Raw genomic sequence first — 17,318 nt, 5'->3', positions numbered from 1 at the left:
GAATAAACCCGATGTTCTGCCACACTTTTCATGACATTCTTCTGGATCTACTCAAAGCAAGAAGGCCATTTGCAACCACAGCCAGACCATCAGTTTTATTCAGTGACAGCTTTTTTTATGTGACACCACAGCTAGAAAAATTTTATCTTAACTAAATAATGTTATTACAAGAGTTATTAAATGGTTTTCTACAGATGAAACTGTATCTTGTTTCATTTAAAGCCTTGCAGTATATTCAGTTATGCCTAACAACTGGGAAAAAACAAGTAATGAATGTTGTACATGTTGGTCAGTTCTTCTAAATAATTGGGTACAAAAAATAAATGAGAATTTAAAATGTAAATACAAGCCAACAAAATGAAAGGCCTCTTTTTAACACCTAGTTTTGTAACTGAAAGCTCTAGAGACAAAAAAAATGTGTATAACCTAACACATTTTACAATTTTTCACTTGCTAATGTCTTATGGAATAATTTTCTGGTCATATTCATCACTTAAACATGTGGCAGCTCCTCCACTGCTTCCACCCGTAGCAGTAGATGATGGGCTGTGTAGACATGAAACCAGCCCCCCAACACCCTTGCTGGTCACTTCTACTGGAGGGAGAACTTAGATGGTGAAGCTTTCTGGACGCGAGGCATGCCGAACCATCACTCGAGTAGTCTCTTGTTCTGCTCCAACGAGGAAACATGGCTGGCTGTGTTCTCAGCGGTTTGCCTGTGCCCGTCGCCCACAGCATTTTGCCAAGATATGCGCAAATTGCATAATTCTTACCCCACACTCATTGTCATTGTTATATCATGGTTCAATATATTAAAAACAAAGATTCCAAGACTTACCAAGCGGGAAAGCGCCGGTAGACAGGCACAATAAAATAACACACACACAAAATTTCTAGCTTTCGCAACCAATGGTTGCTTCTTCAGGAAAGAGAGAAGGAGAGGGAAAGACGAAAGGATGTGGTGTTTAAGGGAGAGGGTAAGGAGTCATTCCAATCCCGGGAACGGAAAGACTTACCTTAGGGGGAAAAAAGGATAGGTATATACTCGCCCGCGCACACACACACACACACACACACACACACACACACACACACACACACACACACACACACACATCCATCCATACATATACAGACACAAGCAGACATATTTAAAGGCAAAGACTCGGTTGACAAGAGGAGTGCTACCGCATTTTTCTGCACTGCCTCCCCGAGCTGCATTGTGCTTCTATTGATGTGTACAGAGACTGATGCTGGATGCCTGGTTCATCCTCAGTCCAAATAGTCCAGTGAAGTTCAGTGCCCACCAGCTGTTTTGACACCCCTTTGCTGCCAAGCATGTCACTGAAGTGGGTTTTCCCACACCGCCAGATGATGCTGAACAAAGGCTGCAAGCCATTCGTGGTCTGCCTGGTACAGATCCTCCACCCCGAGCAAGGGCCCCTCCTTTGATTAAGAGGTATTAGCTCACTGAATGTTACTGTAGTCGTTAGCTTTTGAGTTAATCTTTTAAAACCAGCCCCCATGGCTCTTCACACAATGCCCCGGCATTTATTGCCATTTTTCTTAACGAGCACACTGCTGAGGAATGTATGCTCCTTAGGAGTACAGAAGGGAACACAAATTGTTCCTTCAAAAGGCAAGCTCTCATGGTACAAAAATGTATATTAAGGAAGATATCTGATGTTCGTGCATGAACATCTTGTTGGCAATTTCCAGATGTTAAACATTGCAATCACGATTTCAAAGTAAATGTATTTTACAAAGACAACAATATCTACTATTGCCATAATAGATTTTAAGAATTACAGATATGTGTTGAATGAAAGTGAGATTTTTGTAATGAAAACAGAATGATAATTATGTAATGAAATGTATTTCTCTGTTTCACTTTGTGGTTTGAAGCAGATATCTGTTCTTGTCTATCTTATGTACATTTCTGCACAACTACTGCAACCTACTTCGACTTAAGCCTGATTACTGAAGTCAAGCCTTATTATCCCACTACAATTTTTAGCCCCCCTCCACCTCCCCTACACGCACTTTCTCTGTAACCAGACTGGCTTTTCCTTCATGTCTTGGAATGTGTGCTATCAGCCAACTCTTCTTTCAACAAGTTGTTACCCATATGAGGCATCTAATCTTCAACATTCTTCTGTAACACCACATTTTAAAAGCTTCTGCTCTCCTCTTGTCTGAACTGATTATTATCCATTATTCATTTCCATAAAAGGCTACAGTCCAGACAAACACTTTCAGGAAATACTTCCTAATCAATAAATTTATATTAGATATTAAATATGTCTCTTTTGAGAAATGCTTTCCTTTCTATTGGCAGTCTGAATGTTCCATTCTTTCTTCTTCAGTTTTTTTTGTCCAAATAGCAAAACTCATCTCTTGTGCCTCAATTCCTAATCTAATTCCCTCAGCATTCCCTGGTTTATTTTTACTATACTCCAATACCACTGTTTTACTTTTTTGATGTTTATCTTGTATCCACTTTTCAAGACACTATTTGTTCATCTGATCATTCTAGGTATTTTGCCACCCGCGACAGAATTACAATGTCACAGGCAAACATCAATATTTTTGTTTCATCTCCCTGAACCTTAATTCCCTTTCCAAATTTCTTCTTAGTTTCCTTTACTGACTGTACAGTGTACAACTGATTAACATCAGAGATAAGCTACAACTGTCCCACCATGTTCTCAACTACAGCTTCCCTTTCATGTTGTTTGCCTTTTATAGCTGCACTCTGTTTTCTTCTGCTCTCTGTATCTTATCCCTCATACCTTCAGTATTTCAGACTGTATTCTAGTGAACACTGTCAAAAGTTTCCTGTATATCTGCAAATTCTATTAAAATGTCTGACTTTTTTCAACCAGTACTGGCTTGAAATCATAAAACATGTAGAGGCATAATTACAATTAGTCTCATACTATTTGTCAGAATAAATTTGAATCACCTGAGGGATACCTCAGAGTTCAGTAATGGGACATCTCCTTTTCCTGATTTGTATCAATGATCTGGACTTGCATGTTGGTTCAGATATAAAGCAGTTCTACGCATACGCCACTGCCAACAACCCATTGTAAATAAAGAAGCAACAAAGCATTTTGGTTTCTGGAAGCAAAGTGACCTAAAATAGGATAAACATATTAAACCGAGAAGTTCCAAGCTGCGTACAGGTTGTTACCTTTTAAGGGTTATAACATCATACATAACTGGGCACACACCAGTAAGTGCTTACTATGTGAATTTTAATGTGTACCTAAAATATGGCCTCATATTATGGGGAAATTCCCCAACATCTCTTGGGACCTTTAGAATCCAAAAGATAGGGTTGTTACGGAAGAAGAACCATACAGTCATGTAAAAATTGATTAAAACATGTGTTAGAATCACCACTCATGTATATTATTGACTCATTAATGTATTGGTAGTGATAGTAGTATAAGAAAAATTATGACATACACTTACACAATACAAGATTAGAAGTAAATTTACATGTAGCCCCAGTAAATACAGGTTTGTGTCAGAAAGGTCTATGGTATATGGAAATAAAACTCTTTAAAATGTAAGCCTATATTAAATACAAATGCATTTGGAAGATGTGTCAGACAACATCTGTTCTATCACTGCTTCTATTCAGTCCCAACCCTTTCTTTTTAACCTTCATCAACTTATACTTCTCTCCTACCGGATGCAGTAGCGATAATTTTTGAAAGGTAAGATAGTGTGTGCTTTTATATGTATGTCTATCAGCAGTAGTGACGTTTCTCATGAAGCTACGTACTGACTAGCAATTCTCTTTCATAACTTTATGTGCTTTTGTAAGATTAATGGTTAAACTATTAGCTGTGAAACAGATGTAAGTATGCAGTTCTTCAGTTTCTCTGTGGTTATTAACTGATTGAACAATCCACGGGTGTACTTCTGGTTCATAGTGTCCAAGAGGCACAATATTTTGGTGATCAGATATGTTGCCATCATCAGGTGCACTGACAAACTGACATCTTGGGGATGCACATCTGACTTATATCCCCTCCCCCTGCAGGCTGATCCACACATGGTCCACATCCACACCCGAAAGTGCACATTGGTGTCTGTGGCTGGCGATGCCCAGCACGGTGTTCCAGCTGTGGTAGTGTGAGTGTAGGCACTCTGTCCACCCTGGCCACTAGCTTGCTGTGTTTGTTGTGTGTCTTGTTGTATGTTTTATTATTCTCCTGACTGCGTCTGATACGGCTGTGTTTGGACCCTTTATTAATATACTTCTGGCATCAGCAAAAATTACAGTTCTTGAAGAGTCCTCCAATGTCTCTGGTACATCATTTCTGTAGATCAAGAATAGCAAAAGGCCAAGCAATGAACCTTGTGGCACACCATATTTAATGCTTCTCCATATCTAATCTTATTCCTGTCATATATTTTTTTAAATGTGTCCCTCTTTTTTCTGTTGTTAAGATATGACTCCTTCCATGCAAGCAGAAGACCTTTAATGTCATACCATTTTAGTTTCCTAGCAGAATTTTATGACCTCCATGACCAAAGACTTTGTAAAGATCACAGAAAATGCCAAAAAGGTAATTTTTATTATTTGGTTAAAATAGAATTGAGATTGTGAGGTCATATATTGTTTTTCAATGCAGAAACTTGTACAAAGTCAACCTGAGTTGTTGTTAAAAGGTTAGTCTCATAAAGATGGTTGAGTATTTCACTGTAAACCTTCTAAAACGTCTGAGAATGATGGAATGAAGGAGTTCAGTCCATAACCAGAGATCAGTGGCTCGTCTCCATTTTTTTATATTTGTGTTACTATTGCATGCTTCAGTCTTTTAGGAAATACACCATGGCTCATTGGCTAGTAACAAAGGTATCTAAAGTATGGCATTACCAAATGATTTATGTTTCAATGAGTTGAGTGATAGGGGCGTGCCACCAACCAATCGTAATTCTTCTCAAATTTCACATTCTCCCTACATTATGTGTACTGTAGGCACATGCAGAGCTTTGTCTAGAGTGATTGACTACATGTCGGCAGTGCTGCATCCCACCATTGCAGCCTGTCAGTCACAATGATATTTTAATCAGAGTGTACTACTTTGGATCAGATATAATGATAGTCATTAGAGTTCCTATTTTTTAGTGACAATGATTTTTGTGATTTCTTTAACAGCACAATTGGCAAAACTGATGTCAGGTGGTGGAATATGCATTATCTGTCTAAGTAAATTTATTGGATCTGCCTTAGATGGACATCTTGTAGCTACTGTTAGCAGTGGCACCTCAAGCTCATTTTTGTTGGTGTGGCCCAGATAAAATGTCAATAAACGTTATAACGAAATTGTTCCAAACTGTCAGTATATCATTATATAACCTCCATGTTTGTCATTTATGCTAGAGGAAAGGAATCTCTCAGCAGGTTTTTTCCCCTTGATGAACCTCATTTCCCCTTGATGAACTTCAGTATAAGGGCAAACTGACTTTTGCCCATAACATGTGTTGTTTCATCTGCTTGCACAGAAAGATAAGTAGCAGTAGCATCTTTAATCATTTCTTCAATGTAAACTTGATGCATACAATACAAAAGTTCATTTTGTATAATTTACAGAGGGAAGTACTAGAGCCGTCTAAATGGTCATCTAACACACTGTAAGGATTTCCTTGTGGAGGCAATAAATCTAAGAAATTGCCATAGTTAGCTGAACTCTAAGTACTAACTCATAAGTTCCACAAAATGTTAAGCACTCTACTACTGTGTTTAATACGTATCTATTCTTTGTGACTAGTTCATTATTGCTCTGAATTGACATTTTATATGCTAAATCGATCTGAGCAGTGCCAAACATTTTGCATTTAAAAGCATTTTCTAAATGTAATCAGCTTTCTTCGTGTATATTAACCCATTCACTTAAATGCTTTAGATCCTTAAAGCCAATTGTTGTCCAGAATCCTTCACCACCAAATAAAACATAATAGAAACAAAATAACTTTTGTTTCTCTTCACTCACTGTTATTCACGACGTTTTGCAGAACTATGTTGTACTGCAGGAAGCTGTTTTCTTCTTTCCATCATTTTGAAAAATCAAGAAACCTTTTGGTTGACGTGCATGAGTTCTTGATTTATAGCTCCTCTTTTGTACTTAATAAATTAAAGTTTTATTTTTTTTATTTTTTTTAAGCAAACAATCGACTTTATTCACTTTAAAATCACTGTAAGAATACTTGAGTTTCAACTACAAAGCTCCAGAATACAGAGCACTACTGAGAGATGGCCACTTTTGCTGTTTGCAACATTCCCTGCTGACCTACAGGAAGGTGTGTTAAGTGCTGTATGTAAAAATATGGGTTGTCGGCATAAACTGGCTGGCCCCACAAACCGTATACAGGTGTGGATGGGTGGGGAAGTGGTAACAGGACAGAGTCAGTAGAGTTTACTAAGGTGTGGGAAAGTAGCATTACATGTGAGCTGCTCCATCCGCTGAGCACGCCCAAGGTGGCCCCATGGCATGCTATGGCCAGAGGCAAGTCAGAGGAAGGGAAAACTTGGTCACATCAATACAATTGCAGTTTACGTGCCAGGGGGTAGAAGGAGTATGAGCCATGAGGCCATGGCCCTTGGCTGAATGAGGTGGGGAAAGGGAAACAGGTCCGTCAATGTGGAATGATGGGCTGAGGGGAGGTGTGAGAGAAGAGTAGTGGCAAGACTTGGCCCTGCTACTGGCAGCTGAGAGTAAAATTATATCACAAAATTCTGGTGGGGCCAGGCCCTTATGAATAAGCCAACCCTGACTGTCAGGAAGAATTCTTTGAATTTGAATTTCATATCATCTGTCTCTCTGATACTGTAATCTAGGAATTCAATATCATTTGCTTTGTCAAGTTACTTCTTTCATTTTTAATAATGTTCCAAACTGCCTTTGTTTTGTTCTCAAATTTTTGAATTTTCTGTTACAGTAAATGGTTTTTACCTTTTTATGACACACAGGTGAATTTTGCAATACTGCTTGTAACACAGTTTTGAGTCTTGATTAGAGCTGTTTGATACAACACTTTAGCCACCCTTTTCCTTAGCTTCCACTGTAAATGTTCCTAATCCATTGTAAACAAAAACTGAAATCATAATGCTGTAAAAACATTTTTAAGAAATAGTCAGATTTCTCGTCCACTTTGTGTCCCTGGTAAAATTTTTCATATTTTTCTTTCCATAAATTCTCTCAGAATAGAATAACTAACAAGGTGACCATGCTTACTCAATCACCGATTTCATATGAATTTATGGTATATACATCACTTGGTCCAAAATGAAAGCGACAGAAGATGGAGATACAGATGGCCTAGTGTTTAGAGAAAAATTGCATTTTTGACGAGGGTCAAGTGAGGCATGAGCCATTTATGTTAGTATAGTTTCAAGACAGTGGTTGGTGCAGCATAAATACAAGGGTCGTATGGTCGGGTCCCTATGTGGAAACATTTTTAAATTTTAGTTTTAACATTACTCAAACAGCAAATAAATTGAAATAATGCTCAAAGTATTGTATTTATTGATATTTTCATAAAAGGCATTAAAAGGAAAGGCAATGGAAAATATGGGATTGCAAATAAATTTACAAGAAAGGATTGTACTTACAGCATCGACGACAGCTCTGCAAATAAATTTTCAATGTGTACAGGATTTTGTATTCTATTAGTCTGATTTTGACCTCTGAGCATCCCTAAGCTGCTAATGCAACCCTGTGATGTCTATTTTTATCATCAGTTAATGAATTTAATCAAAAAGCTCCAAAATTGCTCGTCTCATTGAGCGAGGGAAAAATAAATTGCATCCTGAGAAGACTGCAGCAAAATACATTTCATTGTACATCACCAGCTATCCACACCAACATTTGCTGAAACGATGTGTTATGCATGGTTTGTTGCCAAACTGTCTGATGAGAGAGAACCTTTTATGAATGTAATGAGAGAGAACCTTTTATGAATGTAAACCAAGTTTGTCTTTCTATGGAAACTTTAAATCAATCCTATGGCTGTAAAAGTGTGATGTTTATAATATGTGCAAGATGCTGAGAAAATTACTGTTTTCTCTGTTTTATAATGAATATCACAAAAGCACGTGTAAATCATCAACTGTAAAATAATAAAAATATCTTATTTTACTTACAAAGTTCAAGTATATGCCTACAGTCCCTACCTGGAAATTTATTTGCCTTTCCTTTTCATACTTTTTATGAAAATATTAAAAAATACAACATTTATCAAGCATTATTTTGGTTTATTTGCAGTGTAAGTAACATAAAAATTGAAACTAAAAGAATGTTTCTGAAGAGGGACTCCATCCCACGAACCTTTGATAACTATTCTGCACTCTTTCAACTGCATCAACTTGTGCCTGGAAACTACATTAACATAATTGGTTCATGCCTTGCTGAGCCCACATAAAAAATGGTATTTATTTTCTAAACACTTGGCCATATGTGGCTCCCACTTCAGTCACTTTCACTTCTGGCCAAGCCCTGGATGTATAATAAATTTTGATGAAATAGGTGATGACGAGTAGGCAAGGTCCCCTTTATAAAATTTTCATCTTCCTTTCTTATTAAAATCTGATATATGGGAATGCTTCATTGCTGCCATTTGATCATCATGATTGGATAAAGCTTTCACCAAAAAGCTCACATCTAATTAACTAAAGACAGCTGTATCTAGAAATAAGTTATTAATGGCTGTCCTTCTGTTCATGTTGGGAATGTTACTGTGGTTGACAATCCCACTTATTTCTGCTAACTCTTATTAGTATCCTTGATAACTGCTTAATGAAGTTTAAACCACTTCTCATCGAGGGACTATACACTGACAGAATTGCTGTCTTCTTTGTTTCCAAATATGTCACAGAAGTACAATACTTGTAGTTGTTGAATGCAGTATTCACTGAGACTTTATTAAACTTTTTGTATATGCAACCAACTCATCCATTCCACATGATACTAACCTGCATCCATCCCGATGCATCTGTTCATTTTTTTGTGACCTCCAGGTGAAGTTTGTTATGCATAACATGCCTGTAAAAATTTCTTTACATTTTTAAATATCCTATATTAATATGAAAAGCTTTTTACATTTTAATTGAAAATTCAAAACGTATTAGAACTGTTTGCTAGGCTTTCTACTGTTCAGTCTGCCATTTTTGTTTGTAACTGTGTCTATAGAGTTTTGACACTGTCTGTTGGAAACATTTTCTCTACAAAAGGCACAGAGAAAACATTAGAAATCACAGGGATTAGGCAGAGAGTGTGCAAATAACCTTTTACTGCAAACATTCAGATGCAGCCCATGCTGCGTGTGATGCAATCATGTGAGGAAGCAATGTGTCAATCTCACCCACATATTATTGTCCCAGTCTATTGAATGACTCCCGAAGCTCTGAATTTATCCATTCAAGAGACTGCTGCATATAGGGCTTGGCATATCACCCAAATAGTGACACAATCTCAATATTTTTGTGAGGACCATTTCCAGCAATGTGCCTGATTTCATCTTCAGTTCCATAGTTCAGTTTCTGCTCCAGGCTGTTCCAGAAAGCCCCCACAACCACTATGTGATCTTTCTTACCAAGAGACCATAAAACAAAGGATACACTGTTTAGCTCTTGCACTTGATGGGTATTAACTAGGCAGGATGTTCTGCAGCCTACTAGCTAAGACATTCCTATCTCAACACTAAGCCCTTGCAGAAGGACCTTTGTGGTCTTCTTAACCTTCTTTCTACTCTAACCATAGTTTTCACCCTTTTCCATGCCTTGTGAGAGTATTCATGAATTCCTTGGCTTGCTCACACACTTTTATCTACAGTCTCTAGAGCAGAGAAGCAGTGGAGATATCTGTGAGATCTGTTAAAAAAATTCCGGAACATTTGTAATTTCGCACCAATGGTGTGTTGGAACGAAATGCCATTGGCATCCCTGCGCACATCTGTGTTTAATGTGTAACTGCTGGAAGTTTCACTGTTGTATGTCTGTTAGTTATCCTTCACTGCTGTATTGAGTAGAATGTTGTGTGGTACAGTTCGTGAATTTTGATATAGCAGTGTTAGATGAGCAATGCATCTGCATTAAATTTTGCATGAAACTCAAGAAAACTTTTACAGAGGCACACCAAATGATGTATAAAGCCTATGGTGGTGAGTGCTTACGCTATACTTGGTTCACACAGTCTAAAAATGGCTGAACGGAAGTTAAAGATGATCCTCATTCAGGATGTTCTTTGATGTGTACCAATGACACTCCTGTCAGAAATGTCAAAGAAATTATACATTCCAAGAGAAGACTGAGTACCAGAGATATTACAGAACATATGTAACATTTCAGTTGGATCATGTCATGAAATCCTGGAATGCATTGTGTTGCTGCCAAGTTCATCCCAAGGTTCATAAGTCAAGACCAGAATGACCTTTGCCTTGCAATCTGTAAAGAGCTTGTGGTTCATGTAAATGAGAATGAGACACTCCTTAATAGAATCATAACTGGTGATAAGATGTGGGTCTACAGTTATGGTGTTGAGATCAATGTAGTGGAAGGTTCTTCAAGACCAAAAACAGCTCATCAGGTTAGGTCAAATGTCAGAGTCATGCTGATAGTTATTTTGACTCTGGAGATTAGTTCATCATGAATTCATGCCACAGGGACAAACTGTTAATCAATGGTACTATTGAGACATTTTGCAATGCTGCGAGAATATGTGAGAAGGAAATTACTCAAAATGTAACGAGAAAATTCAGGGCTCTTGCACCACAACAATGCCCATGCACATTTATCACTGTTGGTGTGTGACTACAGCACAAAAAACAAAATTACTGTGCTGAGGCATTCCCCATACTCTCCAGACCTAACCTGTATGAATCTTTTTTTCATTTCCAAAGTTGGAAACCCTGTTGAAAAGATGAAGATTTGCAACAACAGACGAGATGAAAGAAAATTCACGGATGGTGCATTGTGAGATGCAGCAAGAGGTATACTAAGACAGCTTCCAAAAGTGGAAAGGGTGTTGGGACTGGTTTATCAATTGTGGAGGAGAGTATTTCAAAGGAGACTATGCACAACAAGTAAAAGGTAAGCATAGAAAAATTCCGTGGAGAAAGTTCCAGAATTTTCTGAACAGATCTCCTATACTAAAGCTAACAGACTTGCTGCATCTCTTGAACCTCTAACTGATCTGGCGGTATTGACCACAGCCTAGTCATCTACGTTACTCTTAACTTCATTGCTGCCAGCTGCTGCTCTTAAATGTTCTAATTCTGCCTGTGCCAGCACCAGATCAGTTTTGAGTTTTAAGATTAGAATAATCAAGGAGAGACAGTCACAACTACTACAGGATCAAAGGGTAGTAACATCTCTGTCCAAGTTGATGTGATAAAAGCATAGGCAGTCTTCACATTGTTCACTGTCGATCATTTGTTACTACTCTGTGACAGATTTTACACTTGTCCATTGTTACATTAATTGTTTTGTTTTGGAATACAAAGATTATTTAAGGATAGCTGCTAACTCAAACTTGCAATCATACTATTCTATTTACTAAAAATGACAACCAATATATATAATTTCGATATGTAACTTATGGAATAAACCGATACGTACCTTACTGAATTAGCTAAATGTGATGTTACTAAACGTTTTCCATAAAATGTGATATTTCCTGTTAGATTGAGATCAAATTAAGTTATATTTGCTACTCAAGTATAAAGTGAACAGACATTTTAGTAAAATACTGTAACATCATTGGTTATTTTTATTCTCTACATTGATGTAAAGCTTAGTGTTGCCTGAAGTAAATAGTGCTTTAGAAAATATAGCCTATTGCTTACAACAATACTATTACCTGCACAAACCTAGTTGATACTCAGTGTGGTAACTGATGAGAGTGACCGTAAAAGCATTTTTCATTTATGGCAGCTCCCATCAGCCACCACATCAAGTGTCAATGACATATATATCTTTCTCATCCTTGGAACTTTCACTGTCATTGCTATTTGACATTTAATTACTGTAAAGACAGTATGATAATACCTTTATAGTTGCACTAAAACTAGACATATAACTATCACTTTTTTAGCAGCTTTTTAAACAAATAAAACATCAAAATTTAGTCATGCTCACAAATTTTAGCAATGTTTACAGCTTCAGTGTTGCCACAGGAAAAAGAAACAATAAGGAGACTGTTCAACCAAAGGGGGACACTTACTGCTCCTCAATATATTTATTACTTAATGGAATTTATCAAAAATAATATAGGCCTTTTTCACACTGACAGCTCAGTTTGTAGAACCAGTAATAAAAATGTCTTCACTAAGATTCAAAGTCAATGCAGACCAGAAAGATGCCCACTGTTCAGGAATACACCTTTTCAGTAACATGCTAGATGCCATCAAAAGTATATGTAATAATAACTATCAGTTTAAGATGAGCCTAAAGGATTTATTCATAGTCAACTCATTCTATTCTATAGACAAATTTCTTTGCAGAGCCGATGGATGTACATATATTATTAATAATATCAAATTGTTTGAGTGTTACATAAAATATGACTTCAGCATATCTTTAGTGCTGTAATGTGACCAATGTAAATTAGTGCTGTAAACTGGTTTTCTCTTTGATTATGCATGGCTACAATAGCCTAAGAATTCTTGTATGTCCTTCAGTTAAATAAAAAGTAAGGTCAGTTTCAAAACTAAAATAAGTTCCTTTAGGAGTAAACCAGGCCAGCATCTTAGGGATACTATTCGTTCTCATACATATGAATGTTTTACTGTTGGCATAGTCCATGTCAGTTCAGGCAGGCTAGGAAAAAAATCTTACCTTCATAGTCTCGGATGTTATTGAATTCAGCATATGTTAAAATGAAGGACTAAGTAAGGAACACGTATTCTTTTTATTTTCTCCAAAAAAATTTCTGCTCCGAGATACAGCCTGCCAAAGACACTGCGCATACCATTTTGAAGATGTGAATTTCATCTCTGGAACAGTTCTACATATTTTGTTGTTGTTTTTTATTTGAAAGATAATTGCTTTATGATTTTAAAGAAATCCTCCATTTGGACTTATCTGTCAAATTCTTCTACTATAGCGTCTGAACTTTTTTAAAAATAATTTATGGAATTTTTTGTTTCAAAAATGGCAATCCATAAAATTTTGATTTTTTTTCTGTTAGTTAGTACCATATAGTTCTACATTGCCTGGAAAGTAGAGCTTCCCCTTTAGGTTGAACAGGTTTTAAAAACAACTGAAATTTTTGCCATACATAAAACCTAGCATTATTTAACATAATTTTAGTTTTGATAGATGAGTAAGACACTCATTTTTCAAGCATTTTAAATTGTTCCAAAAACGTCCCCCTTCTCAGGTTCTGAGTCTGAATATTATTCTGCTGTTTCTGAGGTGTTGGCTGAACAAACGGAATTTCATCTTTCTTGCTCTTTAAAGTGTGTGCAATATGAGTTCGTCCATCACTTTGAGTTAAATAATGTGTCTTCTGAACTACTTTCACAGGAGTAATTTTTTTGGACCATTCTTCTTTTTTCTGCTCACAGATTTCTTAAATTTTCTCTTTGGACAAAAGAATGAGGGTTTTGGATGTGTAAGATTTCATGACACTCATAAAATCCTCAGCATTCTGAGGGAAAGATTATGTTTTGTAGCACGGTGCTTCAGCAGGCCTCCTATACCATCACAAGGCCCCTTCCCGTGACCAGTAGCACTGTATACCCAGTCAGTTGGCACAAGCAACTTACTCTATTCAAACAGCTGGTAATGATTTTTAAAATGACTAGGAGGACCATCAGAAATAATGACGATCTTCTCTACCCCTGTTTGCCGCTGAAGGATTTTGTACATTTCTAGCAAAGCATGTGCTGAATCATGTCCTGTCTCATCACTTATAACTGCAACACTTATGGTCTTGTTTTGAAAATATATCATTCCTGTAAAATTTGATACCTTGTCATTACTCCAGTGATACCCTTGTACTTCTTGTGGGAGAATTACAGAGCAGTTCTGACTAAAATCACAGTGAAGCACTAAACATAGTTCTTCAGCCTGTATACACCCTTTCACTTCAGCAAAGTGTTGTTACAATTTTTTCAGATGCTGGTGTGTTACCGCTTTCACTGACCATTTACCAAGTTCATCAATGAAACTGTCATAGGCAACAGTTTTCTTAATTAGTTTACTTTCCTCGCATGTTGCATATGTAATTTCTGCAGAGTTACCTGTTATGTCTTCCAGGTCAAGTCTCTGTAAAGACAGTCCTCTCTTTCCATGGCAGTTACCACATTCTTGATACAAACAAGTCTCTCACTTTACGTCACAGACCACTAATGACTTTACATGCCCAACAAAGATGTCATATGTCACGTGCTCCAGTAAGTTCTTCAAAGTTACCACACAAAGTTCAAAGTACGCACAGTACACATATAAATAGACATCTCTAGGTGGGTGTGGAACTACCCACTTAGGCCGTAGTGCATAAAATTTTGATCTTCCAATATGTGAAGTTGTATAGTTACTCTTATCAATTGCAGAAGTTTTTTTAATGCTGTGATACATGTACCTCTTTACTTTCACAACTTTTTGACCTTTAACTGTTACAGTTATAATGTCTTATTTGTTGCCTCTCTGGCGAGAACAGTCCCATTTATCTTCCAGATAATATGACTGCACTATTTGAACTTGAGCTACTTCTACAGGATGACCATAATAGGGTTCTGGTCTTCCAAGGACTCCTGTTACAGACCTCACATTTCTTGATTTCTCTACCATGTACTTCAATACTGATGGAATGTGGTTCAAAATTGCTTTCTTTGAAAATGTCTCTGGAATAACAGTTAAAACTTGCTTCTTTTCACTGTAGGGTGCACAATATTCAACAGCTGAATTGATATTTGTGAAAAATTCCTGGCAAGAGGTGCAAAAATGCTTTTGTTCATTTTCTTCTGAAAATGGAATTTCTACTTTGAAGAGTGTGATCAGTTTGGCTGTAGTGTATTCATCCATAGCTTTAGTAATTTCTCTGCACTTTCTTGATACACAGAGGTTATGACTCGACTTCACTTACCACGTTTTTTTAACGTGACTAACACCTACCTCTGTAGTTGACTGATTCTGGGTAATTAATTCTTTCTCTATTGATGCAAAATGTGCATCATCTGCACCATGTGAGGCTCCACCTTGTTCAGATACTATCATTGTTGTTATTCTGTCAAAACATTTAGAACACAAAAAGTCGTCACTGGAAACATCTTCACATTGAAACAGTCTTCAAATGAGAAAACATATTCCCAAGCTAAACAAAGCCTGTTTTTTGTTTGTCTTATATATCACTATTACTAACAAAGAGATAGAGGGGCTGGCCAGTACTTACCTCAGCTCAGTACAGCCGACAGAAACACAAAAAACAACCGAAAATTTAAGCTCCTAGCTTTCGGAATAAATGTTCCTTCATCAGGGAGGAGAGAGGGGAAAGAAAGGGAAGAAGGGAAAGTGGATTTAGTTACTCACAACCCAGGTTATGAAGCAACAGGGAAAGGAAAACAGGGAAGATAGCAAGGATGGAGGCATGGTTGTCAGAGGGAAGCCAAAGATATTCTACTGCAGGTACTGTGCCAGCTTCAAACCAAAGAGGATGCATACAGAAGTAAAGAGGTGTATAGTAAAGATGTAGGATGGAAAGATGCATGAATGGCTAAAGAGGAAAGGGAAAGAGGAGGAGACTGAAAAGTAAATGGGAGTGAGGTTGTTTAACGTAGGTTTAGTCCAGGGGGATGGCGGGATGAAAGGATGTGCTGGAGTGCAAGTTCCCATCTCCGCAGTTCAGAGGGACTGGTGTTGGGTGGGAGAATCCAAATGGCACATACAGTGTAGCAGGTTCCTAGGTCCCTAGAATTATGCTGGAGGGCATGCTCCGCTACTGGGTATTGGACATCTCCTAGGCGGACAGTTCGTCTGTGTCCGTTCATGCACTCAGCCAGTTTAGTTGTTGTCATACCGATGTAACTTTTGATCTATGGAATGAGAAGTATATCTGTCTAGTGGTATATTTTTGGACTGATCACTACTGAGTTGGGCGACAATTCCGAAAGCTAGGAGCTTAAATTTTCGGTTGTTTTTTGTGTTTCTATCGGCTGTACTGAGCTGAGGTAAGTACTGGCCAGCCCCTCTATCTCTTTGTTAGTAATTGTTTCACATCTTTATATGAGATTTTCCATTAATTATATATCACTATGTCTTTTATGGACATACAAACAGACAACATACTTTGCTCGCCTGTGGTCCCAGTCAGGAGACATTTTATAAAGTCCTTTTCATAAAACACACTGCAGCTGTATCAACTCTCTAATTCCTCACAAAACACAGAACTCATTGGTTGGTCTCAGATTTCTTAGAAGCCTCTTCAGTAAACAAATTAACACTGAACAACTACAATACATAAGCTTACAATGAACAACCACAACAAAGAAACAGACAAGACACTACAACAAAGTGTGAGAAATATCTGCAACAATTAAAGTGATAAGAAATAACTGCAACAAAGAAAGTGATAAGAAATAACTGCAACAATTAAAAAGATAAGAAATAACTGCAACAAAGAAAGTGATAAGAAATAACTGCAACAAAGACAATAGAAATGAACATTGTAACAAAGACATTAGTGAAAAACTGCTTCAGTGAAGGCATACATTACCCTTGAAAGTTAAAAAAATGATTTAAAAGAATAAAACCTGTCCAACTTAAAAATGGAAACTCTTCTTCACTGAGAATATAGTACTACATGGTACTAATCAACAGAAAAAAAACTAACTTTTCTGGATTGGCATTTTTGAAAAAAAAATTATTCTATAAATTATTTAAAAAATTCAAAAGGCAACAGTAAAAGAACTTTGACTGATATGTCCAAACAAAGGATACCACGGTAACCATAAAACAATTATCTTCCAAATAAAAAAACGCTAACAAAATATCTAGAACTGTGACAGAGATACAGCATTTTAAATTTTTTTCTGAAATTTGCATCTTCAAAATGGTGTTTGCAGTGTCATCTTTGGAGGCCTGCATCTAGAGGCAGGAATTTTTTTGGAGGGGGGAAAAAAGTGTATCTTACTTACTCCTGAATTTTAACATATGCTAAATTCAATAACATTCGAGACTATGAAAGTAACCCCCTTGCCTGAAGTGATACGGATTACGCCAGTTACAATACAATACAACCAAAAATTATATTATATGCACACAACACAAGTCTAATAGTGAGTGACTCTAAAACATCATT

General features: G+C 37.0%; 1 protein-coding gene across 1 annotated transcript in view; it reads right to left on the bottom strand.

The window, feature by feature from the left end:
- LOC126353786 (uncharacterized) overlaps positions 1-17,318 on the bottom strand; it is a 461,839-nt gene that overhangs the window by 53,521 nt on the left and 391,000 nt on the right. The gene's annotated exons all lie outside the window — the stretch shown is intronic.

The sequence above is a fragment of the Schistocerca gregaria genome, chromosome 3 (genome assembly GCF_023897955.1).
Source record: "Schistocerca gregaria isolate iqSchGreg1 chromosome 3, iqSchGreg1.2, whole genome shotgun sequence".
In the NCBI taxonomy this organism is placed as follows: domain Eukaryota; kingdom Metazoa; phylum Arthropoda; class Insecta; order Orthoptera; family Acrididae; genus Schistocerca; species Schistocerca gregaria.
The sequence above is the reverse complement of the archived record's forward strand: the minus strand, read 5'-3'. Positions and strand labels throughout refer to the sequence as shown.